Source organism: Acinonyx jubatus, chromosome C2, assembly GCF_027475565.1.
Source record: "Acinonyx jubatus isolate Ajub_Pintada_27869175 chromosome C2, VMU_Ajub_asm_v1.0, whole genome shotgun sequence".
Lineage (NCBI taxonomy): Eukaryota > Metazoa > Chordata > Mammalia > Carnivora > Felidae > Acinonyx > Acinonyx jubatus.
Window position 1 is genome coordinate 111322384 of NC_069384.1, and position 26523 is coordinate 111348906.

Sequence of the window (26523 nt, forward strand, 5' to 3'; positions counted from 1 at the left end):
CTCAGTCGGTTAAGCATCAGACCCCTGACCTCAGCTGAGGTCACAATCTCACAGTTTGTGAGATGGAAACCACTTGGGATTCTCTCTCTGTCCCTCTCTCTGTGTCCCTCCCCAGCTCGTGCACATGCGCTCTCTCTCAAAATACACACACACACACACACACACACACACACACACACACACACACACACACCTGAGGCAATGAGAGGCACCTGGCTGGCTCAATCGGTGGAGCATGCAATTGGGCGTGGAGCCTACTTGAAAAGGAAGAAAGAAAAAAAACTGTCGCGTGAACTGAGCCGTAGAGGATAGGAGTAAAAAGCCTACTATCACAGTACCATCCCTATCCTCACTCTCTGCCTGCTTTTGTTCACCGTTCCCCCACAGCCAAACCTTACCACTGACATGAAGTGTTCAGGTCCTATCTGCACACTCTCTAAATGATAATGCAACTCCAGAACACACTCGGATGCCCGCGGAATTAACAATGCTCGTGTCTGTTTCTAAAATATGCCTACTAACGAGGAGTGGGGTTGAGAATACAACAATGTTAACTTGGAGAGATCAATAAAAATAGTACTAGAATTTGTTAGCTATACTTTGTGGCACAAACTGTTTGCATTGCATGTGCACAACCTCACCTAACTAACACAGCGACCCTGTCGGGGAGGTGGCAGAGGGGAAGAATGGCACGGACACATCTAACCCCAGAGCACACCTTCTCTACCACGCAGTAGGCAGACGTGGTCCTTGCCCCACAGGACTCTGTGAAAGGACCCAAGCACATCAGTTTTGGATGCTAGGTCGAAAGTGAACAAAGGTAGAAATAAAAAAATCCCCCAAGGGCCTCAGGATGTGTCACAGCTCTGGAGATTTGCCAGTCACTCTAAAAGCAGCAGCTTAGAAAATGAAAACTCCCATTCCTTGCTGTAAGGTGCACCTTGGAATTTAACCCAGGGCCAATCCTGGACCACACTTCACTAATCAATCTTGTGTTCCCCCTTCAGGAAGACAACAAGAAATTCTCTTCATCTGCTTTATAAGCAGCGCACTTAATGGAACACATTTTTATGACAGCAAAGCCAAGCAACAGAATTAAAGAAAGTCGTGACATTTCATTGTAAGTAATTATTGTGAGGCTCTCGAGTATTTGACCATACCTCTGAGCCAGCTACCACATAGCTTCCAGGTCTTCGTGATCCATTGCAGGTGCCTTAAGTAGTATAAGAGCTCTTATTTGGGCGTCTGAATGATGACTCCCAAAAGTCGGTCTATAAATGCCTCGGTGCACCACAGACCCACAGATTGGAATTGTATGGATACTGGGTCTGCATCTTCACTATTTTATAGATGCTTCATGTCAAAAAAACTGAACTTGAGGCCAAAACAAATTGATTCATTCATATATATATACATATATATATATACATATATATATATATATATATTTCTGAGACAGAGAGACAGAGCACGAGTGGGGAAGAGGCAGAGAGAGAGGAGACACAGAATCTGAAGCAGGCTCCAGGCTCTGAGCTGTCAGCAAAGAGCTCGACATGGGGCTCAAACCCATGAACTGTGAGATCATGACCCAAGCTGAAGTCAGACGCTTAACTGAATGAGTCACCCAGGCACCCCCAAAACAAATTGATTCTTATGCTGAGTACAAAATGCTTAAAGCAAATTAGAGGGGGAAGGTGGAAAAGGAAGCAGCAAATGTTAGTTACCATTCGAATGCTGTAGCATGGAGAAGAAACATGGCATTTAAAGGTTTGCATAAATCGCATCTGTGCCAAATGGTCCAAATGACACTTAGAACAGCATGGACAGGACAGAGGAATATTATGGTAAGACACAGACCCATAAATACTACAGTTAAGCTCAATTTCAAAATCGTGTTTTTTCCAAGCAATCATTACCTTTTAGAGATAACAAGAAACCCCCACATGCAAGTCTCCTTCAAGATTTTTTTTTTTTAATTCTCCATCAAGGAAATAATACTTATGGAAGGGAACATTAATTCACTGTTCTGTGTGCCAGGCACACAATACTATTTTGAAGTAAATATTATTACTGCTTTTGTATACATCATTCCAAGGAAGAGACTTCTGAGGCCCAGACAGCTTTAGTAATGTGCTCAAGGCTCCACAGCTAGTCCGTCTCTAAGGCCATCTATCCCAGTCTCCCCAATCAGATATGCCGCCTCTCACATTTCTAGGACTACAGGTCAACAAATGTTTCAATTGCCTAAAGGAAAAATATACAGTGGCAAGATCCTATAAATATTTAAACTAAATACAACATTGCAAGTGGCACACAGTGGAAAGAGCATTAAACAGAAGCTGTGGAATAAGAGCTACAGAGAAAGCAGCTACATAAGCATGCCTTCCAGGCAAGGTCACTTAGAAACCACTCCACATTCTGAGGAAACAGATCAAAAAGGTCTACAGTCTGTCATAACCATTTTCTTTTTAAAACCACACCATTTATTTTGAAGTTCAGAAGCATCTATATCACATGCAGCTTTCTTATTTTATTTTTTTGAAACTAAGCGCCTCCAATAGAACATTAAGCATCCTAACTCCTGGCAAACAGCACGGATTTCCTATGTGGAGTGATACGCAATATCTGGTTTTACAAATGGCAAGAAATCATTTAACAAATTCAAACATTACTTTTTCCCCTATGGCCCATTTATTTATTTATTTATTTTAATTTTTTTAATGTTTTATTTATTTTTGAGACAGAGAGAGACAGAGCATGAACAGGGGAGGGGCAGAGAGAGAGGGAGACACAGAATCTGAAGCAGGCTCCAGGCTCTGAGCTGTCAGCACAGAGCCAGATGCGGGGCTCAAACTCACGAACCGTGAGATCATGACCTGAGCCGAAGTCGGACGCTTAACCAACTGAGCCACGCAGGCGCCCCTCCTATGGCCCATTTAAAAAAAAAAATAAAAAAAATAAAAACAAACAAACAAAACACCTCTAAGTCACTTGCCAAAAAAGCCAGAATGGAATAAAACCACACAGCTGAACTAACAAAATAATTACAAAACGCTCATTCATAGGAGCTTTTGTTTTCCTTACCTAAGCAAAAATAAATGTTCCCTGCCTCTGCTATTATTTAACCACGGAAAGAGAAACTCATCAAGACAGTGCTAAATAATTCCATTAGCATAACAAGCTTTAGTCTCTCCTGTAGGACAGCAATCTGATGAGATCCATGGCAACGGAGAGGCTTTGGGACCACACTTTTGTCCACATTAATTAAAAACAGTGGAGCCCTAAAAATTTCTGGAGTTGACAACAGTGAAGAAGAGGGAGATAAAGAGGATTAAGAGATACGAACTTGCAGCTATAAAATAAGTCACAGAGATGAAAAGTACAGCATAGGGAAAACAGTCAACAATGCTGTAATAACAGTGTTACTGGTACAGATGGTGACAGTGACAACACTTAACATGGGAAACACTGGGCAACGTAAAGAATTGTGGAATCACTATGTTGTACACCTGCAACTATGTAACATCATATGTCAAGTAAACTTCAGTTAAGAAAAAAATAGACTGGGTGAGGTGAGGGTAGGAAAGGAGACACCCAACTTCCTCGCCACGGGGTTCAGGGAAGCGAGGGCACAGACGAAACCACTCAGGAAGCACTCTATCAGCTGTGACGGTCTTTAAAGGTGTGAGTTCGCTAGGCTCCTGCATATTATGTCCTCCTGAGAATATGTTTCTAATTCGGCAATCCTTTTCCCAGGGTTATGTATGGCCATGTCTTCTTAGAGAGCTTTCCCATAACCATGGTTATTGAGACAAAGACCTACTCTCAAATATGAATCTTTCCTTAGAAATCAACATTTACAAGGATGCCTGGGTGGCTCAGTTGGGGAGTGTCCGACTTCGGCTCAGGTCATGTTCTTGTCGTTTGTGAGTTCAAGTCCCAGTTCAGGCTCTGTGCTGACAGCTCAGAGCCTGGAGTCTGCTTTGGATTCTGTGTCTCCCTCTCTCTCTGCCCCTCCTCCACTCATTCTCCCTCCCTCCCTCTCCCCCCCCCCCCCCCCACCAAATAAGCAAAAAACATTTTTAAAAAAACCCAGCACTTATTAAAGGTGCAAAAAGCATAGCACTCTATCTATATCTACCATATATTCAATGACAGTACATTTTCAAGAAAATTGTAAGGTAACAGGCTACGATTCTATTAGTAAAAGCCCCTGCCACGTACTGACCACCTATTTTGGCTGGGGACTACAGTAAAATATAAAATATATATATACATCACTTCAATTAACCCTGCTGACAACTTTAATAAGGTAGGTAACACTAGACCATTTTCCTCCAGATGGAGAAAGATTACAGAACTAGAAGGTCCCCTGGCAGATCAGAGGCAAAGCTCCCTGGTGTATCCAAAGTTCTCTAACTTATTAGGTGGGAAACTACAAAGAATCACAGATTAACTATCTCCATGCTGGACAAATCTGCAGTAATTTCTACCTTATTTTATCCTGCATGAAACTCTAGCCAAAGATAGCCACTGTTTTCATGTCAAGGGTTGGCAGTGACACACTGTCTGAGATCCCTAGGGAAGGACTAGAAGGTTGCAGGAAAAGGGGCTGTGTTCAGTTGCAGACGTTTGTGAAAGGCACTGGTGGCAGAGATAACCAGCCACTGAGCATTCATTCACACCCACATCCTTCTGCGATGCATTATGAAACCACCATGGACCTTCTCTCTAGTAGATGCTCGTTATCTAGACACCCTCCCCTTTCAAACAAAAGTTTAAGTAGATATTTAAGTCACACTATTACATGAGGGTTACCAATTAGTATGACATACTATGATATTCCCCCTAATACTATTTTTACCAACAAATAAGGGTCACTGTCTTCCTCCTGCACCCCGTCAGTCATCTGTTAGATTCTCCCTCAGATTGTGTATTCTTACATGAACTTGGTTGCCCAACAGTCTCTTCAGCTCCACAAGCCAAACCACAGCTGGCTTTTATGTTCTAAAGGATTCTCTATATTTTTAAATGAGTAAAACCAAGAGCCTTGCTTATCAAATACAATATAAGGCTTCAGGAAAAACTACCAAAAACAAAAAACAACTAAACGATAGCAAGGTAACGGATCAGAACTTGATTAAGGCCTTCCACAGCAGATACACTTCAACTAAAAGAAAAAAAAAACACACACACACAAAACATAGCTTTGGAAATGTGTGTATATTCTACATGTGACTTTTCCCAGATAGCAGTGACTGCTATTATATAAACTGCCAAAAGCAAAATGCCTAAAATTGATAAAGCAGACGGCCTCTTGTCTGCAGTGCAATACGAGAGAAAATTATTAAGAACAAAGACTTGCCCACAGACATTTCCTCTCTTGAGCAATAATGCTACTAAGTATCTATCCAGCAAGGGTTGTATATATTAACACAGACCTGTACTTTACAAATGTCTCTAAATGCAGCTATTGGCAAAAATACTTTAAACCTATTCCTTCATACACATATAGCTAAGAACAGGGCTAAATGAGGTTTGGCTCAAATTATAATATTGAAGTAATGGTAAGAGCTAACATTTATATAGCACGTTTACATATCTTAACGAGCTGAAAATGGCAAAATGAGCAGCCTAAACCCTGAGGGAAACCTGCCTTCATTAGACCAAGAGGGCACAGTTTCTCCTGGTCACCAGAAGAGGCTAGGGAACTGTAATCCCTTTCAAAGCCCATGATGGGCTTCAGCAATAATAGTTACATAGCTTTCATTACAGGAGTAAGTGACGCTGATTTGTCCAGAGACTGGAGACGTAATTACTGGGTGAGAAGTGCTGGAGGGCAAGGGAGCTGAAACTGCATCTTCTACACAAAGAAGCCAACAGATGCTACTGAAAGCCAGATACTGTCATTTGTGTGGAAGTTTAAGGGTTAATGCCTAAAAACAATCGCTAGAAGGGAAAGAGGTTGTCATGAGGACACAGAAAAAGGGCAAGGACTGCTATTTTCCATTACAAACGTTATAAAATTATTTGATTTCTTAAAGTACCTAAATGCAGGGTTTTAATAAAAATTTTAAATTAGTTTAGTTTGAATTAAAGAAACACACACATACATACATGAAGTGATCTAAATTGCTTGGGCTAGGAAAAGAAGAAGGAAAAATAGTGGAGGTCCTCATTTATTAAATACAATAAATAAATCACCTTTTTGCACCTAAAAGGCCTTCCCTTTTCAGTGAGCTGGAGTGTTAGAAGGCAAGGTGGCTATGGATTGCTAAGCAAAAGGGGAATGTGCCAAGCACAGGAAGCCAGACTGGAGAGTCCTGGCAATATGGGGTGACAGAAACTGCAGGAAAATCACCTGCGCTCCTGGCAGACAGGTCAACTTACTCCATGAATAACAGACTCAGGGAACATCAGCACAAGACTCACCTTTCCCCAAACCAGGCGAGATAACGACTACCATCTGTAAAACAGTACAAGGTCTGAGAAGCGGCCAAGTCAGAATTCACATTAAGCCCTATAGGAATTCAGAGGGGTAACCCTTCATTCTCAGGGGTAAGATAAGGAGAAGCTCCATAAACAGTAGACTCTGAACCGGATTCCTGGGGATGCACAAGGGCTCAACAGGTAGAAATGGAAGACAGGCCCTGTTCCAGGCTGAGGAAACATGATGAGAAAGAAAGGCCAGAGGTGAAAAAATAAGATAGATGGTGCGTTTGGAAATGGGCCATGATCTAAGACACATCAAAATGCACATTACGTGTTGTCATCACCCCAAGAGGAGAGTGTGGGGCAGGGGTGGGAGACCCCATGACAGTTAGTTCACTGGTTTCTGGCAGAGTGTAAAACTACAGACATGATTGGGGTGCCTGGGTGGCTCAGTCGGTTAAGCATCTGCCTTTGGCTCAGGTCACGATCTCATGGTTCATGGGTTCAAGCACCGTGTAAGGCTCTGTGCTGACAGCTCAGAGCCTGGAGCCTGCTTCTGATTCTGTGTCTCCTCTCTCTGCCCCTCCCCCATTCACACACTGTCTCTCTCTCTCTCTCTCTCTCTCTCTCACTTTCAAATATATAAAAAAAAAATTAAAAAATATTTTATCAACTTAAATATAATTTTTAAAAACGGGTATGTTTCTAAAATTAACTCGTTTATGGGAATATACCCTCCAAGTTTAACTGATTTTGCTTATGACAGACTTAAATGCCAGACACTGATATTTAGCTCATTAGTCATGTCATGCCTATCATGCCCCCGAGTTTTCCCAAGTGCTTAGCTTTGTGCTAGTGAATTCCATCAATCCTTTTTCCTTATAATTCCCCAAGAGTGTTGAGCTCCTAACACCTAAAGATTCATGTTTCAGGCACCTTCAGTTCTCCCTTCAATTTACAAAAGGAATACCATCATAAATGGACAAATTCCTCTAAAAAATAATTTTTCCCCCATTGGCATCCACATGTAGTAAATGTTCCTTTCAAAACTGCAATCATAGGGGCGCCTGGGTGGCTCAGTTGGTTAAGCGTCCAACTTCAGCTCAGGTCATGATCTCACAGTTTATTGAGTTTGAGCCCCACATCGGGCTCTGTGCTGACAGCTCAGAGCCTGGAGCCTGCTTCGGATTCTATGTCTCCCTCTCTCTCTGCCCCTCTCTCACTCACACTCTGTCTCTATCACAAAAAATAAATGTTAAAAAAACTTGCAATCATAAATTGAACCAACTTTGACCCATATAATCCCAAGTATTGGTTTGGGTTAAAATATATACATCTGACTCAGGTTTCTGTGTATCTAAGCAAGTGGTAGCAGTTACTAGACCACAGATGAAATGATTCCTACAGATACAAATGACTGTTCATAGAATCCATTCATTTTTAATATAAATCATAAGCTGTCAAAAACAAAAGTGAGCCCGTTAACTTTTACTGTCCTTCATCAATATTTAAAAGTCTCATTTAGGAAACACACAAGTACTACAAGTAAATCTTGGATGGAATTAAGAGGTCAACACGTCTTCACTTTTAATTCTGTGAGTAAAAATGGTAGGTGCTGAAGATACAAAATTGACACAATATTGGCCCTGCCTTCCTCAGCTAAGGATCTAGCTGGGAGGAATAAAAGAACAATTAAAGAACACAGGTTAAGTATTCAAGGTTGTACCCCAGGGTCCTTACACCACCAGGCCTCCAGAAGAGGCTGACGACTGATAAGTATTAGTTGACTGATTAGATGAACAAACGGATGTAACAATTGTTGATGGAAGGACCAATGGTCTTTTTGGCTAACAGAGAGGAGGGTAACTTTACCAAGTGTGTGGGATCAGGAACAGCTTCCCAAAGTTAGAGTATGGGCCAAACGGCATCTGAAAGGAGTGTTTCCACACACCAGAAATTGTCCAGAATACACTGAACCCAGACAAATTTACTAAATTTGTTATGTTATGTAATTGTTTTAACATGATATAAAAAATAAACACATGATATCTAGGACTTCAAAAATATTTTTCGATAAAGCTAAACATTTAATTTTTTAAGATGACTCCATGTAAAAATCAGATATAAACAGAGCGGAGGATGTATGGATAAAGCAAAAACTGAGTAGCATGTGAAGAACTGAAACTTCTATAATTATTTTTAATGTTTATTTATTTTTGAGAGACAGCGAGCAAGCGAGAGCAAACGTGAGCAGGGGAGGGGCAGAGAGAGAGGGAGACACAGAACCCAAAGCAGGCTCCAGGCTCTGAGCTGTCAGCACAGAGCCTTACATGGTGCTTGAACCCATGAACCATGAGATCATGACCTGAGCAAAAGTCGGACGCTTAGCCGACTGAGCCACCCAGGTGCCCTGAGCTGAAATTTTTAAAACAGGGTTTAAACTTAGGATGTCCCAGGAAAAAAGAGAAGAGAGGTATTCCAGGGAGAGGGCAAAGCATAAGCCCAAGCAAGAAGACAAAGACCATAGGTATTGTAGGGAGTTGGAACAAGCAGACAGTAATATAAAGCTCAAGATAAGTAGTGGAAGAAGATGCAAAATGTCCAATCAAAGAGCACTAAATCTGCCAGATTCAACAGGATGAACTTACCTTGTAAGGGACAAGGAGCCAAGGGACGTGGCTATACTTGTATTTTAGAGAGATCCCTCTCATGGGTGACTGGAGGGAAGGCACTGGGGAGTAAGTAGACTGGGGTAGGGAATACAAGCTTAATAGGAATCATAAACAAGAAATATTTAGGTGTTAAGAAAATCATCAGGCTTTGGTGATTGGGTATGAGCAGAGGAGATCAAGCTATAATTTAATGGTTTATAGCTTCATTGACTAATAGACAGTAGTACCTAAAAAAAGGGCTTAAGTCAGAGAGAACTTTGAGGGAGGTTGTTTTATTTTTGTGTGATAATTAAAATAAGCATGATTGATAATGAGCCTGCTGCCCTAAGAAAAAGAGAAAGAAATCGGTAAAATGAGTAAATGTTCAAAGTGGATAGAATAGAGGAGACTCTGGCCCCCTTCCTCCTGAGATGACTGCATTAATAGAGAGTGCTATGTAAGAATAACAAATCCCAGCAACAACTTGTTAAATGACGAAGGAATCCAGAAATTGGGGTCAAACAGGGTGCTTGGAAACCAGATTTAAGAGGAAGGGGTAACGTAAAGAAAGATTAAAGTCACAACAGCCTCAATTCAAGGTTGGGAATGTGTGAGGATAACAGAGTAGACCAGGCCCCGCCAATCGACCCCCTAGAACTGGGTCCAGGTAGAATGGTCAATCACACAGGTCCAAAGGAGACGGCATCACCTTTCAATCTCTCTCCTCACTTGACAGCTATCTTGGCCTTGGCTGATCAAGACTCCTAGGTGATCTGCCTACTTGCAAAGCCCTCCCCCTCTCCCCTCTGCTAACTGAAAGTGGCAAGTGTTCTGGTCTATTTTACTCTCACTATTTTTTGATTTTCCAACAAGTTTCATGGAGTTTAGTTGAAGCCATGTGAAGTACAATTTGAAAATCCTTCCCAATAAACACAGAAGCTATTCTTACAACAGCTTCCCAGGAAGAGGTCACAGCTAGGCATGGGAAAGATCTAGCCTCCTGCTGACTGGAGCTCTCGCTTGCTCTGTTGCTCTCCCCTTTCTCTCTGTACCCAGTTTCATACCACGCCTTGCAAATTTGCAACCCTAAGCATAAAGTGCTTACACTTACACAAGCACACAGTAGAGCTGGGTTCCAAAGAGGACTGGGCATCTGTAGTACTTGACATTCAGGCCTTTGGCAAGATGTCAGCATTTCATAGAGTACTTTAAATGTTTTGGTCTGAGAGCTAATATAGCATTTCCTCACTGGTCAACACGAGCAGCCCAAGCAGAAAGCTAAATCTATTTCCCTCAACATCAGATGTTACACTCCATTGTTGATCCAGTCTTGCCTACGGAGACGACAGGAGGCTGGAAAAATTGGTAAGTAAAAACGGTCCATTCAGTGCAGAGTATATTTAAAGAATATTTGTGATTCCAATGTGAAATGGCTGTTTGTGCTCATGATGTCCTAAATTGTTTTTTTCTCATGGATGAAACGATAAGTGACAGATTTATCAGTGAGATCTGACTTTTCCAGGTTCAAAAACTAAACTAAGTCCAATTAACTTTTCCCTGTAAATGTGCCTTTTAATTGCATGGAGCAGGATTTTCTTCAATGGGCTCATGCATTAGACTTTAAGAAATCCCTGTTTTGTTTTGTTTTTTAATTTGTAAACTTATGGCTTGTAAAACATAAGACAGTGTGTGTGTGTGTGTGTGTGTGTGTGTGTGTGGACAGTGGGTTAAAATCCGTTCGGGATATGTTAAGGAGCAAGGATATAGCTCGGCTATGATGTAATCTTCCAAGCCAAGGGAGTCCGATAAAGAAATGAAATGCTGAAGAGAAAAAAAGGCAAAACAGCTTTGGTTTAAGAGAGCAAACTGCCACAAACTCACAAAAACTGAAACCAAAGGTAAAATACTTCATGCAAGGAAGGATGTGAAGTCTTCTCTGAAACCTAAACACCTGAGCTGCTCGTGTAGATTTAATGGTGACTCACAACTAATTTTCACAGGGAAGACACACGAATAAATAAGCCTCATAGTTGCTATTTTAGCTTTTTTTAATATTTAAGGTTTTGTTTTTCATATATTGACTCTTAATGTCTGGTTTCGTCTGAGATTTCCCAAACATTTAAATATCAAGTATTCAGAAGTTTTTTGGTTTTAAGTTGTGGATGGCAAGGACAAAGAACGTAATTTGTGCAGCTTATTTTTGCTTTTTTTCTAGAAACTGTGTAATAAATTTCACAAAATCTAGACTGACAGATAATTTTAAAACTAATGCTTAGAATAAGTTAAAACTTGTGCTGAGAACCCACTCCTTATACTTCCCAGCCAAAAAAAGCTTTATAAGAGCTCCATTTATTGGAGAAATTCTAAGCATACTGTAACTGAAAGAAGGCAGTGATAGGATACTTTACAAACCACAAGTGTCTCCCTACTCTGCCATCAAAAATATTTTAGAAGTCACAAAATTTAGTGATTTTAAAAAGCTATAATAATAACTCTTCTTAATAAATGACTCTCTAAATGAATAAAACGCAACCTCTTAAGTCTTCTTCTAATTCATTTTTACACCTACCAACTTTCTTGCCAGTTTTCCCTCTTAAAGATAGCATCCATGGGGGGGGGGGGGGGGGGCGGAATCTCTCTATATCTCTAGTTCTCTTTCTGTTCTAGACAGCTTTCCACATCAGCCCCACCCATTATAGGGGAAAACATTTCTTCACCTTTGGTGCTTCAACACAAAACAGTTCACTACTGATAGGGATTACCACGTGTAATCAAGATCATCTGAGAAAGAAAATCCAGAGTAAAAGTTGGTTTTGAAAAACATAACCAAGATCTAGACTTACTTACATTTGGCCATATACCCTATAAATTACATAGATTTTTTTTTGTTAGCCATTCATATGCAATCTTACTAATACCTATTAAATGTATTATACTAACCATATGAAACTTCCATTTTTGTAGGCAAAAAAAAAAAAAAGCCAATTATTAACAATTTTATATGACTCAATCTAATAAAAAAAAGGAAGAGAGACATAGTCTCAAAAGGCAGTCCCAGAAGTCAAGGGTGATGCAAAAAAACCTTTAATGGTATTTTACGTAACTTTTACATGACAGTGAAATCCAAGACTTGTAAATAACAATTCCAAGTAATGAACCCCCATAGATGCAGCCCTCTGCTTTTAAAGCTTTGCATAGATATTATCAAGACTGGATGAAATTAAACACTGGTGTCTCCAGCAGCCAAATTACACTGGGAAATACCTTAAATTGCTGGCTCTATTCAGTTAAGAAGCTAGGGTCCAGGGAGGTTCATCGACTCAAACGACACAACACAGCTAATGAAGGCCTACGATGGGTCTTAAAGGAAAAGGCCATCAGGCTTCAAATCCAGTACCCTCTCACCTATCCCATATCTTACCTCTGATCTAACAAGATGAATGTGCCCAATAAAAATTATAATTTATACATAAACATAAGTTGGAGATGTGAAAGAGCACAGGACTGCTGAGCCTCTTTCTAGCTGTTTACACAACAGTGGCAACAATCACACTGCATAAAATATAGTCAATATTATGGGGACTCAGATTTTTATAGAGGCAATCTTATATGGTACAAAAAGCAGGGCCTCTGAATGCAGCAGGCCAGCTGAATTTGAATCTACTGTGACCTTGAGCTACGCCTGCTTGTCAGCTCTTTTGCCTCTATGATCCTCCTCTGTTCCATAACCAATATAACATCACAATAAAGCCATCGCCCCACAGAGCTGCTGAGACAGTAATTGAGACATGTTCATATCTGGCACAGAGCAGCTATTCAAAAAAAAAAAAAAAAGAATCTCTCCCCCATCCTTGCTAATAACCTATTATGTTAGAGATAGTACTGGAAAGATTAAATAAAACCTCACAGGAAATTTCTTCAGTTAGTATCTGATACTCACAGGGCCAAATAAGAAATCGCAAATAAGGGAACATGAATACTTCTCCCAATTCACCTCCTATCACTTCAACAGAAAACCGGGTAATGTACCAACACACAAGTAGCAAGTATCTATTAATGTATGTCCACTGAACAAGTAAACCTGTCCTTCCCGGCCAGACCTGTGGGCCTCATAGCTAGAGACCTGGAGATCAAGGGACTCAGAGCCCTGAGCCACACAGTGGTAGTCCTAGACAGACAGAGGTGAGAAAACGACATGAAGGTTATTATTTGCTTAATTCACATACTTCATGGATGCATGAATAACCAAATAAATAGACAACCTTATCAAAAACCCAAGAAAAAAAGTAAAATTAAAGATATTCAATCTGTAGGAGTTACAATGATAGACTGTGGAGTTTTACCTATTTTTAAAATTTAATTATCTTTATAAAAGTGTGGTATCTTTTTTTTTTTGGTATTTACAGACCATCCAGTACATGATAAATTAAGGCCTAACATCAAAATAAGCAAACTAACCCCCAAAAATTCTTATTAGAAAATACAGTAAAATATATCTTAGCCAGGAATTCTCAACTTCTGGTCTCAAGATCCTCTTTACAATATTCAGAAGCCCAAAGAGCTTTCATCTGTATAAGTTCTAGCTAACCATATTTACTATAATAGATATTAAAATTGTTGAACTTATATTTGTAATTCATTTTAAAAGGTGTCAACTGTTAAGAGGAATAACACATTTTTTATAAAACAATAATTTATTTAAAAAAGCTTTAATTGGAAAGGTGGTATTATTGTACCTTTTTGCTTGCCTCTTTAATATCTGAACTAGGACAGATTCTCATATTCACTGCTTCATTCGATCAGTTTCAAAATGTAGTTTTAATTAAAGTATATTAAAGAAAATCTCATCTCACACAGATATGTAATAGGAAAAGAAAGAAGTATTTTAATAGCCTTCTGGATTTTTTTTCTTTGGTACCACAACAAATCTCAAAAAGTGGTTTTTTCTTAAAGGTTGTCTGCAATGTAGAACCTAAATCCTTATCAATGAATATTCTTTTTGCATTAAAATCCTTTAGTCTAACTTAGTCTTTGAATTTCTTTTTATCTTTATTTATTATAGAGAAAGACAGAGTGTAAGCGGGGGAGGGGCAGAGAGAGAGAGGGAGACACAGAATCCGAAGCAGGCTCCAGGCTATGAGCTGTCAGCACAGAGCCCAACGCGGGGCTCGAACTCACGAACTGGGAGATCATGACGTGAGTCTAAGTCTCAACTGACTGAGCCACCCACGCACCCCTCTTAGTCTTTAAATGAATCTTTGACCTGTGCTAGATTTTATAACATCACATAATCAAGTCATTTGGAGATGTACTGTCATTCAGATGTATACTCTTTATTATATAAAAATCAAAAAAATGGTCTTAATATTGACACTGATCTCTAAGTACTGGGCAGTGCTATTTTCTTCCATTGATGAAGGTTCAGCTCATCCAATTTTGAGAAAATGTCGCCAAATACCCAAGTCAGTCTGAATTACTATAGTCTGTGTGTCATTCTTTCAAGTAAAAAATGGTGTTCCAGCAAAAATCATCTAATTCAGTTCATGGCTCACATGGCTTAATCACTCAAGTGTTGTTCCTCTAGACAACCACCAAATAAGGCAGAAGCTTCATGAACAATTCCTATTCTGTCATGTACAATGTTTAAAAGACACATATTTAAAGGGTAAGATATAACCAAATTAACAATATATATGCCTTCATCAAGAACACTGTAAAGTGCACTTGGCCTTTTCTTCTCCTGGTTACTAAGAATTCATAGCAGTAAGGTATGCAGTGACTATAGAACAGATATGTGCATGGCCCTGATTGGTGCTCAAGTATTTTACATACCCTGGCTTTTGCACCATTCATACAAATGTCAGCACAATGAGTAAAAAAGGCAAGTAACATGTTAGTATTCTTTTCAAGATGGGTTGACTTCATGGCCCCCGTGAAAGGGTGTCAAGGAACCCCACGGTCTAACAGACCATATTGTGAGAACAATTATTTTAGACTTTGAGATAGAAAAATTTTCTTTGGATACTAAAAACACTAACTCAAAACAAAAATAATTTGACTATATTAAAATCTGTAACTTTTGTTTATCAAAATACACCTTCAAAGTGAAAAGACAAGTTATAATCTAGGAAATGTATTTCACCATATATACACCTAATAAAGCAGATTATCAACACTATTTGAAGAATTTCTACAAATCAATAATAGCATAAACAACCCAACATAAAAATGAGAAGATAATGACTAGACATTTCATGGAAATAATCATTATATGAAGAGATGCCCATATCATCAGTTATCATGGAAATGCAAATCAAGGCTACAATATAGTATCACATCATAAACAAAACTTTAAAAATCTGAGAATATGAAATGTTGAAGAGGATATGTATTGACAGGATCATTACACATTCTTAATAGGGGTATAAACTGGTGCAATCACTTTGGACCATAGTTGGCACTGTTTCCATTATTTTGACATTCCTATACCATATGAATTTGTAATTTCACTTCTAGATTTATACCTACAAGAAAACCTTTCCTATGTTCGTCAAGATAAACTATGGATATATGTCTCAGCCAAGTTTACAAGAGCAAAAGCCTAGAAACATCCTAAACACAGGAAATTAGTCATAGTCACCAAGACAAATAATTTACAGCAATACTCAATACCATGGATGATATGTGATATGATAAGGTTAAATCGCTAAAAGATAATATAAGGCTTTTAAAAAAAACAAAATCACAATTTCATACACATACATACCACAGATTCACACTTATTTTTAGGAACACAGACATTGCAGAACACTATAAAACAAGAAAGCAGGAGAATGACGAAAATAGGATTCAGGGTACATAATGGCCAGAGGTGGCATATGGGAAAGAGGACAGAGCATTCAGGTACATATAGCTTTTTACCCTCTCGCCTTTTGTTTCACTTATGGAGCTTAAGGAAAATTATTAATATGATTAAAAGTAACAAAATTAAAATTTATCAAGTCAAACTTGCATCAACTTTGCATAAGAATATTTCATAAATTAAAGATTATGTAGATCCAATTTTATTCCCCAGAGATTTAAAAAGCTATCTGTACATTTTAACCTCTTGCAGATAGAAACTTTAAAACTCTAGAGGTTCTAAACAGACTCATAATTTGACAGTTAAGTAAATCAACTCAATTTAACCAAAATTCATAAATTCACTAAGTATCTATTGAACTTTTACTGTCTGCCAGGTGAATAACTAATTTAGCAGTGAATAAGAAAATTAAGTCCTGTTCTCATGAAGGTTACCTTTAAGGGGGTGATGGAGACAGTAAGTTGAAAATTAAATATTATTAATTTATTTTTTTTAATCTTTATTTTTGAGAGAGAGAGAGACAGTGTGAGCAGGGGAGGAGCAGAGAGAGAAGGAGACACAGAATCCGAAGCAGGTTCCAGGCCCTGAGCTGTCAGCACAGACCCCAACGCAGGGCTTGAACTCACGAACCGTGAGACCATAACCTGAGCTGAAGTCGGATGCTCAACCGACTGAGCCACCCAGGCGCTCCAGATGTTATTTTACATAATAAAGACACGTATGAAGAAAATAAAACATGGTGGGCGGCTGGCAGGTGCTAGGTAGGAGCTTGGCTGTGTCAGATGTCATGAACAGAGAAGGGCCCCCCTAGAAGGTGATGTTTTAACGCGGACCGACAGGGGGCAGCCACACTAAGATGCTAGAGAAGGACAGCCACAGACAGAGCTACAAGTACTTCTGCCTCAGTGAGTTTTATATGTTTACAAAACTGGGCTACAACATCACTGTGGGGACAGCAGGAAAGCAAATTCACCCTGGTATTCCTGCTGGTCCTACGTAGTGCTTGACAAAACTCAGTCAGTGATGTTTGCAGACCCTTGCCAGTAGCCCCCACCAGTTTAAAAGGACCAGAAGCCATTTGGGATTTACTGGGACAGAGAGAAAACACGTATGTACCTAGCTCAGAGCTTCTTCCGGCAGTGAAAAGGAAAGGCACGGGCAAGGAAAAGCTCAAGGGGAGAGCTAAGTAGTAAAGCTTCCACTTTTATCTTTTTTGTTCGACTGGGCCAAAATATCTAAGTAGCACAATAATCTACGTTTATGATAAACATTGATTTGCCTAAGGCACCAAATATCTACTGTTTTGCCTTCCCCACGTTCCCCGCCCCATACACACAAATACACCTGCACTTTTTCCACAAGCTACTCATGTCAGTGACATCCAAAAACCAGAAGAAAGCTTGCTGGAACTTTTGCTACTGTAGGCCGGACACACTTATGTTCTAGGTAAGAGTCACACAGCTGAGGAGAGGCCTCTGCTCTCCACCAGGAGAGCAACAGCAGAACCTGGCTGAGAAAAGTGGGAGCAGGATCAGCTGTATTAGTTATGCTGAGGTAGTATCTATCTGCTAGGCCTCTCCCAGCCACGTCCTAGAAGGGAGGCCTGAAACCAAGGTAAGACCAGAAGGTTAAATGCTGCAGGCAGTGAGGGCTCGGAGGAGCTGAGCTGCCCGTGTGAGTGCTCTGGTTTCTACCTCAGGAATTTGCTCAAGCCACTAAGCTCCCTTCACCTGCTTTCTTCCTGTGCAATGTAAGAATGTTTTAGGTCATTCATCAGAAATTTATACAATTCACACTATGAAACATTTGCCAAGTCAGGTCAAAATACAAAGCTCTCTCTCCATGCAGAACAGACAAACCAACAAAAACAAGTCTTTTCAACAGGAAACAATACAACCCTAGCAGGTAAGGCCTTGGAATGACACTGACCTGGATTCGAATCTCAGTTCTACAACATGCTAGTTGTAACATCCTGGACAATTTATTCAGGCTCTCTAGACATCCGTTTCTTCAACTATAAAGTGGGATTACTTTTATCAGAACAACACGAGGATTTAGTCAAAAGTATATAGCTGTAGTTCGTTCATTCAGTGCTGCATAAAATTACACTATGTTTTTCTTTTACCCATTCTTCTACCAATAATCATTTGAGCCAATGCCCATATTTTGCTCTATCACTTTCTATGTTTCAAGAAACACTTGGACATGTTTCTCAATATGCTTCTATAAAAGGTTTTTAGGGCATATACCTAGGAATTAAGATGCTTGGCTAGAGGGTAAGTAAATGCTCATCTTTTCAAGTACTTCCAATTCCTTTTCTAAAGTGATAAACTTGAGACACATAATGCTGAGCTGGGGATTTTTAAAAAGTCCTGGAAGACAGTATATAGCATGAACAATTTTAGAATGCAATATATATGCTTGTATGGATTACAGTCATCTGTGTAAAGGGTAGAAATGAAAAACACAGAACTCAAGACAGGGTTCCCTCTGGGCAAAGGGAGGCAGACAGCCAGGGAGGAGCACAAAGGTAGACGCAGGTGGCTCTGGCTGTCCAGTCAGCACTGTGTTCTTTTTACTGTGCTTTACCTTAGGTTACATAAATTCTTCTCAAAGTAGGAAACAGTCCCTGAAAAAGAGAAAATACTTCAAAAAGCAATTAGCATCGCCTGTGTCCAGTACAAGGTAAAGTTCCCAATAAATGGCAGTTGTCGCTATAAGACGCGTGGAGAGGGAAAGGGATGACGAGGCACAGTGGCAGCTAACGCAAGGCACGACGGACTCGGGTGAAGGAAAAGCTCTTCCCGATGGAGGTGAAGCAACCTGCCTCCTCAACACCCAGGGCCGTGAGTGAGCCAGAAGTGCAGAAAGTGGGGGTCCACTGTGCAGAGGGGAAATAGATGAGGCTGCTCGGGGTCCAGGAGCAGACACTGAGCTCCAAGGGGGGCAGGATGCACCCACAATACCAACAACACTGCATGATAATAAGCGCCCAAGGAATATTTTATAGGCAGTTCGCTTTACTGATGATGGTTTTCAACAGTGTTCTAAATGAAGATTATTTTGGCTTAGAAAACTAGGTAGAAAGAGGAAAGAAGATGGCAAAGAATAGAATAAGAAAACCCAATTTAAGGATAGGTAGAGAAGCTTCCAAAGGTTAACAGAGGAAAACAGGCAGCAGGGTAACAGATGTGTCTAAGAGACTGTTGAGTACCTGTTGTGTGTCAGGCACTGAGCTCAGGATTCTTCCCTCAAAACTAATACACACACATATCAGATGCACATGTGCATATGCATACACGTGTGTATGCACATATACTATAATATATATCATCCTAAAAGTATAATACACAAGCATATATATACGCACACATATACTTTCTTTTCCTTCTACTGAACCTCTTCCAAAATGTGCTGCAGGCATTATGACCCTCCCATCCTAAATACTTCGATATGCAACTCAGAAGAGTAAGAATATTCTCCTGCTTAACCATACCATCATCACACCTAGAAAGATTAACTCAAAAATACTAACACAGGGCCTATATTCAGATTTACACAACTGTCCCAAAACAATTACTATAGCTCTCTCCTCTACTCCCTCAATCTCCAATCACAACCACACATTACATTATTTCTCTTTGGCCTCCTTTGATCTAGAACTGCTCCCTCCCACCCAATCATGTCTGTTCACTTTTCATGACATTCATTTTTTTAGAATCTAGGCAAGTTGTTTTACAGAATGATCCACATTCCGATTGTCCATCCATGATCAGCTTTTTGACAGGGCACGTTGTATACATCTAAATAAATCATAATGCCAACTTATCCCACTTGGGGTAAGTCTGATCATTCAGTGACAGCTAGATATCCCTGCTGAAAAGGATCAATTTTTTCCTTTAGTATTCTAAATCATCTGAGAGTGATACTTTTAGACTAGAACATCCTGTTCTCCCACAGCCTTTTACCGACTGGCTTTTTGTAACTACTGAAGACTGCGTCCTCATCTGTTATTACACTGAGGCTGAAAAATGGTGACTTTCTATCATTCATTCTACATTTTCTAGCTGAAATTATGTAAAGAAGAGCCTCCCCCTGTCTTCATCCTCCATTTGTCATCCTTATTCTTAATATCGCTCCCCCCCCTTTTTTTTTTTAAAGTTTAGTTATTTTGAGAGAGAGTGTGTGTGAGCAGGGGAGTGGCAGAGAGAGAAAGAAAGAATCCCAAGCAGGCTCTGCAGAGGCTCAATCCCACGAACCATGAGATCATGACCTGAGCCAAAATCAGGAATCAGTTGCTCTGCTGACTGAGTCACAGAGGCACATCAAACATGCACACTTTTTTTTTTTTTTTTTTTTTTTTAAAGTAGGCTGCACGCCCAGCACAGAGCCCAACTCAGGGTTTGAACTCACAGCCATGAGTTCAAGAGTCAGAGCCAACCAGGCGCCCCTTGCTTTCCTTTTCTTAATATCACTGTCAACTCCTGAATTTGGTTTGTTTTTCCAAGTACTTTGATCTCATCATTCCTGTTGATATCCAAATTGTCAAATTTAGAAGTATCTCCAATAGCAGTTTCCGTGTTTTGACATGTCCCTATCGGGCTGAGCAATTCCTTGCTTTTTGCCCAACTGGTTCATCTCAACTCACTTGTACTTTCCCTGTGCCTTATTAAAGTCAACCATTTCTCCAAGAAGCCCGGGGTCCTTTCAGTGGGCAGTGATACTTAGGAACAAGATGAGCTCACTAATACTGAGAATCAGTATTTCTTTGCCTATAGAGGGTTTTTACCTTTGTTATTGAAGGATGGAAAAGGCTTGAGCAAGTTTATAGCTTTGGGGCTATCATGACTTCTAGACCTACCAATTTTTAGTCTGTTTTATTAAGGACTTATGCAGGTTTATACCTCACAGGAAAATCACCACTAAACAGAGAGAGATACTAACAATATAAAACAATAATGTATGAAGATTAAAAAGAAGTCTAGAGTAGGCTGCATTTAAAAAAAAAAAAAAAAAAAAAAACATAGAGTAAAACCAAACCAGTCCTGGTCCAAGCAAGTCGTTAACATAAAACTGCAACGGAACACTTGTGAGCTGGTTATGATTAGACTTCCCACATATGGACATTACAGCTAAGGCAATAATGAAATGCCATCTAAGAGCTCCCATGCAGCATGGCAAGACATGACATGACTTTCTTATAACGTACTTGATGGACTCACATTGAATTCTATTGGAAAAGTGAAATAATCACAAATGTAATGGTCTAAAAGCAAAATACACATTCAACAATGGATCCCAACCTATAGACCTAGGGTTCACAAAAGGAAAGGTCTTTTACCTCACCTGTACTCTAAGCACCATCTTTAAGTTGCATAAAACTCCATCTTTTACATTTAAGTTCTACCCATTTTGAGATGAATATAGTTACTTCATTATCATATGTTGTATTATAAAAATACGAATTCGTTTACAGAATTGCCTAATTCAAGGAATTATCATGATGCATTTTATTAAAAGCAAAGGTCATTGATTCTTCCAAAACGGAGGAAGTAGATCAAACGTTAGGTTTTCAAATGCATGTATCACTCTTCTGCAGTATTCGCACTCCCACCCAAAGTCCTGGATATCCTTCTTCTTGGGCTATGTGAGGCTGATTCTTGAACAAACATACAGGTGGTTGATATTTAACTAAGTAGTTAAAAGTGTGGGTTTCCCAGAAATGAAAACCTGCTCCCCATTCCCATAGCAAAGGGATATGCATTAATGCCCTGAGCCCCAAGATCTTAACATCTGAGTACTGCATGCCTAACTGAGAAATGCAAACATCATCTCAGTGAGGCAAAAGGAGGTCAAAGATTCATTTCCTTGCCTGGCCCTGGGGAATAGAGCCTCATAGTTTAAAAAAAACAAAAAACAAAAAACAATGCAGCAGAACAGGCTGGAAAAAAGTCAGGAATCCAAGTAGCTCAACCTAATTCCAGACCTAGAAAGGAATCATTTCCCAAAATTAGCAAGACCAAAATTTCATAGCTTTATGCCACTTTCATCAAAGATTCAGGCTTCTGGGGATTGATTTGCTGAGTAAGACCGTGAAATATTTGGGCTTCCCTCATTCCCTATTGCCAAATGCCACTTCCTGTGAGGACAATAGGGGGACCATTGGAAGCACAGCCTTCCCCCCATCCTCCCCAACACAAGCACTTTTGAGCCAGATACCAGAGGAGGTTCAGAGCACTTAGCAAACAATCTACGGTGCCTCCTCTAGCTCTCATTCAGGTGCAGAGCATCAGCTGAAAGTGAACATGAGAAAGCAGGGGGAACCATGTAGATGCCTGACCCAGGGGAAGTCCTGGGCAGACTGAAAGTCCCAGGGACATGGGATTATTCCATTGTCAGCTGAGTCACTCCCTGAACCCCAACTGTTCCCTCTGAGTCACACACTACCAAGCACCAGGTTATTTGATTCTTAGAGGAACAGGAACCCTATGAGGCAGCAACCACTACCCCCCCCCCCCCATTTTAAGGGAAGTAAAGACAGAAACACGGAGGTACTTAGTAACCCACGGCTATTAAATAATCAAGCCGCATTTCTAACCAAGGTCCACTACATCCAACAGGCATGCTTTTAATCATTATACTGCACTGTCTGCCTGTTGCCCCACCAGTGCAGACAAGACAGTCCACTTCACATTCTGAGACCTAAGGATTTGAATTACCTACCGTTGATGAGCTACTCAACATAGAGTTAAGACTGTAAGTGTTAAGACAGCACCAAAGAGAGAGTGACTAAATTCTCTCTGTATATCAAAATGATATCAAATATACCTACCACTTAGAGGCTATTCCAGTGATTTTCAACTTAGGAACATTTAGAAATGTCTGCACACTTTTTGTTGTTGTTGTCATAAATCATGGGGTGCTACTGGCACCTAGTGGATAGAGGCCAGAGATGCAGCTAAAAACCTTGTAAGGCAAAAGACAGCCTACCTACAAAGGGCTGGAATTCAAAAAAAAAAAAAAAAAGAAGAAAAAAAAAGAAAAAAAAGTCAATAGTGCTAAGGTTGAAAATCCTTAGGCTATGCCAAAAAGTGTAGGTGAAAACTCACTAATCCATCCTGACAATCCAGACACTGTCCCATCACAGAGGCTAGTGACAGTTGGCCATTTTCATGGCCCCAGACCTTTGGCACCTGTGCTACACCTCACTGTCTACCACCTCCCGTAATCAGCTAAGATATGCAGACACACCTCTGAGCTCTTAGGTGTGCCAGGCATACACTTTGCTACTAGCTCTGCTAAAAGTATTTTAAGAGAAGTGGTTAGAATTAACAGTAAAAACTAGGTTTGAACATTATCAGTTTACTGTCCATACTAACCCACTGTCAAATTATCATACATAATTGAAGACTGGGTCTCTTTGCAGCAGAAACACAGATCTTTGATTCTCATGAGCGTGAGTCTGTGAATAGGGAGGCCCAGGAAGAAAGCCTAGCAGTTAAGATAAAACTGAGCGCAAGTACTGGAAGTTCTCAGGTGTCTGCAATTCAGCCCAAGAAGCGCATACAGCCACTTCTAATGTGAAAACTAATTAGCACTGTTCCTCATTTGAGGAATGTAACCTCAGCATTCACCCAATTAGAAGTTAAACTAAAGCATGTTTCTCATTCACCAAGACTCTAACTGAAGGTGAAGTGAATGGGCCATAGTGTCAGGAGTTAGGAGGATCAAGTCAGATCTAATCAAGACCTCATATCTACTACAAGAGAAAACTAGCTAAAGGTGACAAACAGGAACAAGCAAAGCCAGAGACCCCAGGGAGTCCTTTTGTGGCATCCAAACCATACACAGCAGCCCTGGGTCTTCCCCAGCAGCACAGTCCTTAGCACTTACTGGTTAGTGTCCTTGTTTTCATCAATGTAATGAATGCTCCAATTCTATACCTCCCCTGGCACATCAATGCAGAAGACAGAAAACTGAGTCAAAAGTCACCAACCCATTCATTTCTCAACACTTTCAAAAACTGGCCAAGAAAATGGAGGTTTCTCCATGCTGTGGTACCTGGAATCTAACTGGAAAAACTGAAGATATGTACACCTTGCAGACCTTCAAAATCTAGATAAAACACAGGACATGCATACTTGCAGACTCACACACAAGAGAACCGGCCCTCAAAAAAATGCTGGCTGAGTGATTCCTAAAGACAAGACTCCTGGGGTGTCTGGGTGGCTCAGTCACTTGAGAATCTCACTTCAGCTCAAGTCATGATCTCACGGTTTGTGAGTTCAAACTCCACGTCAGGCTCTGTGCTGACAGCTCAGAGCCTGGAGCCTGCTTCAGATTCTGTCTCTGTCTCTCTGTCCCTCTCCCCTCTCATTCTATCTCAATAAATAAATAAATTAAAAAAAAAAAAAAAAAAAGACAAGATTCCAGAAACCCACACCTAACATCATAATCAATGAGAAAAAAATTAAAGTTCTTCCCCTAAGGTCAGGAACAAGACAAGGATGTCTCTCTCACCACTTTTATTCAATATAGTACTGGACGTGTTAGCCAGAGCAACTGGACAAGAAAAAGAATTAAAAGACATTCAATTTGGTAAAGAAGTAGCAAAACTGTCACTATTGGCAAATGACATGATGCTATACATAGAAAACCCTAAAGATTCCACCAAAATACACACACACACACACACACACACACACACACACACACACAAATACATATGAGAATAAATGAATTCGGTAAAGTTGCAGAGTAAAAAATTAACATGCAGATATCTATTGTATTCCTATACACGAATAATGAAGTAGAAGAAGGAGAAATTAAGAAAACAGTTCTATTTACAATTGCACCAAAAAGAAAAAATACCCAGGAATAAATTCCACCAAGGAAGTGAGAGACTTGTACACTGAAAACTGTAAAACACTGATGGAAGAAATCAAAGATAACACAAATGGAAAGGTATACCATGCTCAAGGAATGGAACGATATTGTTAAATGTCCACATTACACATAGCAAACTACACATTCAATATAATCCCTATCAAAATGCAAATAGCGTTTTTCACAAAAGTAGAACAATGCTAAAATTTGTATGGAATCTCAAAAGATCCTGAATAGCCAAAGCAATCTTGAGAAAGAAAAACATAGTTGGAGGTAACACAATCCCAAATTTCAAGATAGGCTACAAAGCTATAATAATCAAAACATTATGGTCCTGACACACACAAAAAAGAGACATTATAGATCAATGGAACAGAATAGAGAGCCCAGAAATAAACCCACACTTTTGTGGTCAATTAATCTATGTATGACAAAGGAGGCAAGAATATATGGGGGGGGGGGGGAGGTCTCATCAATAAATGGTGCTGGCAACACTGGACAGCTACATGCAGAAAAATGAAACTGGACCACTTTCTTATACCACACATAAAATTAAAGTCAAAATGACACCTAAACATGAAACCTGAAACCATTAAAGTCCTAAAAGAAAACATAGGCAATAATCTCTTGGATATCAGCCTTAGCAAAATGTTTCTAGATACGTCTCCTCAGTCAAGGGAAGCAAAAGCAACAGTCAATTACCAGGACTACACCAAAACAAAAAGCTTTCACACAGGAAATGAAACCATCAGAAAAATGAAAAGGCAACCTACTGAACAGGAGGAGATATTTGCAAATAATATATCCAAAAGGGGTTAATAGCCAGTATGATAGAAGATGTAGACAATTCAAAACCAAAACAAAATAATTTAATTAAAAAATGGGCAGAGGATTTTTCCAAAGACGACATACAGATGGCCAACAGATACATGAAAAGATGCTCAACATCACTCATCATCAGGGAAATGCAAATCAAAAGCACAATGAGTTATCACCTTACACCTGTCAGAATGGGTAGTGTCGAAAAGAAATAACAAGTGTTAGAGAGGACGTGGGAAAAAAGAAACCCTTGTGTACTACAGGTAGGAATGTGAATTTGTACTGTGGAATGTAAGCTGCCACTGGGGAAAATTTTTTGGAGGCTGCTCAAAATTTAAAAATAGAAATACCGTATGATCCAGTAATTCCACTACTGGGTATTTAACCAAAGAAAATGAAAACACTTATCTGGAAAGATACATGCCCCCCCCCATGTTTACTGCAGCATTGTTACAATAGCCAAGATATGGAAGCAACACAAATGTCTACTGAACAATGAATGGGTAAAGATGTGGCGTTTGTGTGTACTCAGCCATAAAAAAAAAAAATGAGATCTTACCATTTGTGACAACACGTATGAACCTAGTGGCTACTATGCTAAGCGAAGTAAGTTAGAGAAAGATAAATACCATAGCATTTCACTTGTACGTGGACTGGTAAAAGTATTAATAATAAAAACATACCAAAAAAGGAGACAGATCCATAAATACAAAGAGGTATGGCTACCAAAGGAGAGGACCATGAGGGGATGAGCAAAATAGGTGAAGGGGAGTGGGAGGTACCGAATTCCAGGTACGGAATGCAGAATTCATGAGGAGGAAAGGTACAGCATAGGGAATATAGTTAATAATATTGTAAGAGTATTCTATGGTG

At 39.8% G+C, this 26523-nt stretch overlaps 2 protein-coding genes across 11 annotated transcripts in view; one reads left to right on the forward strand and one right to left on the reverse strand.

The window, feature by feature from the left end:
- Positions 1 to 26523, reverse strand: part of MED12L (mediator complex subunit 12L) — a 334106-nt gene that overhangs the window by 170937 nt on the left and 136646 nt on the right. The gene's annotated exons all lie outside the window — the stretch shown is intronic.
- The window catches only part of P2RY14 (purinergic receptor P2Y14), a 56188-nt gene that overhangs the window by 19810 nt on the left and 9855 nt on the right, over positions 1 to 26523 (forward strand). Inside the window, exon 3 of one of the 4 annotated variants that reach the window (XM_053221305.1) lies at positions 10387 to 10448. The exons of 2 other annotated variants lie outside the window; for them this stretch is intronic. The gene's annotated coding sequence lies outside the window, so the exon portion shown is untranslated. Of the gene's footprint in view, positions 1 to 8717; positions 10449 to 26523 lie in introns of those variants that run through there. One more of the 4 variants, XM_015072500.3, reaches the window with a different exon arrangement.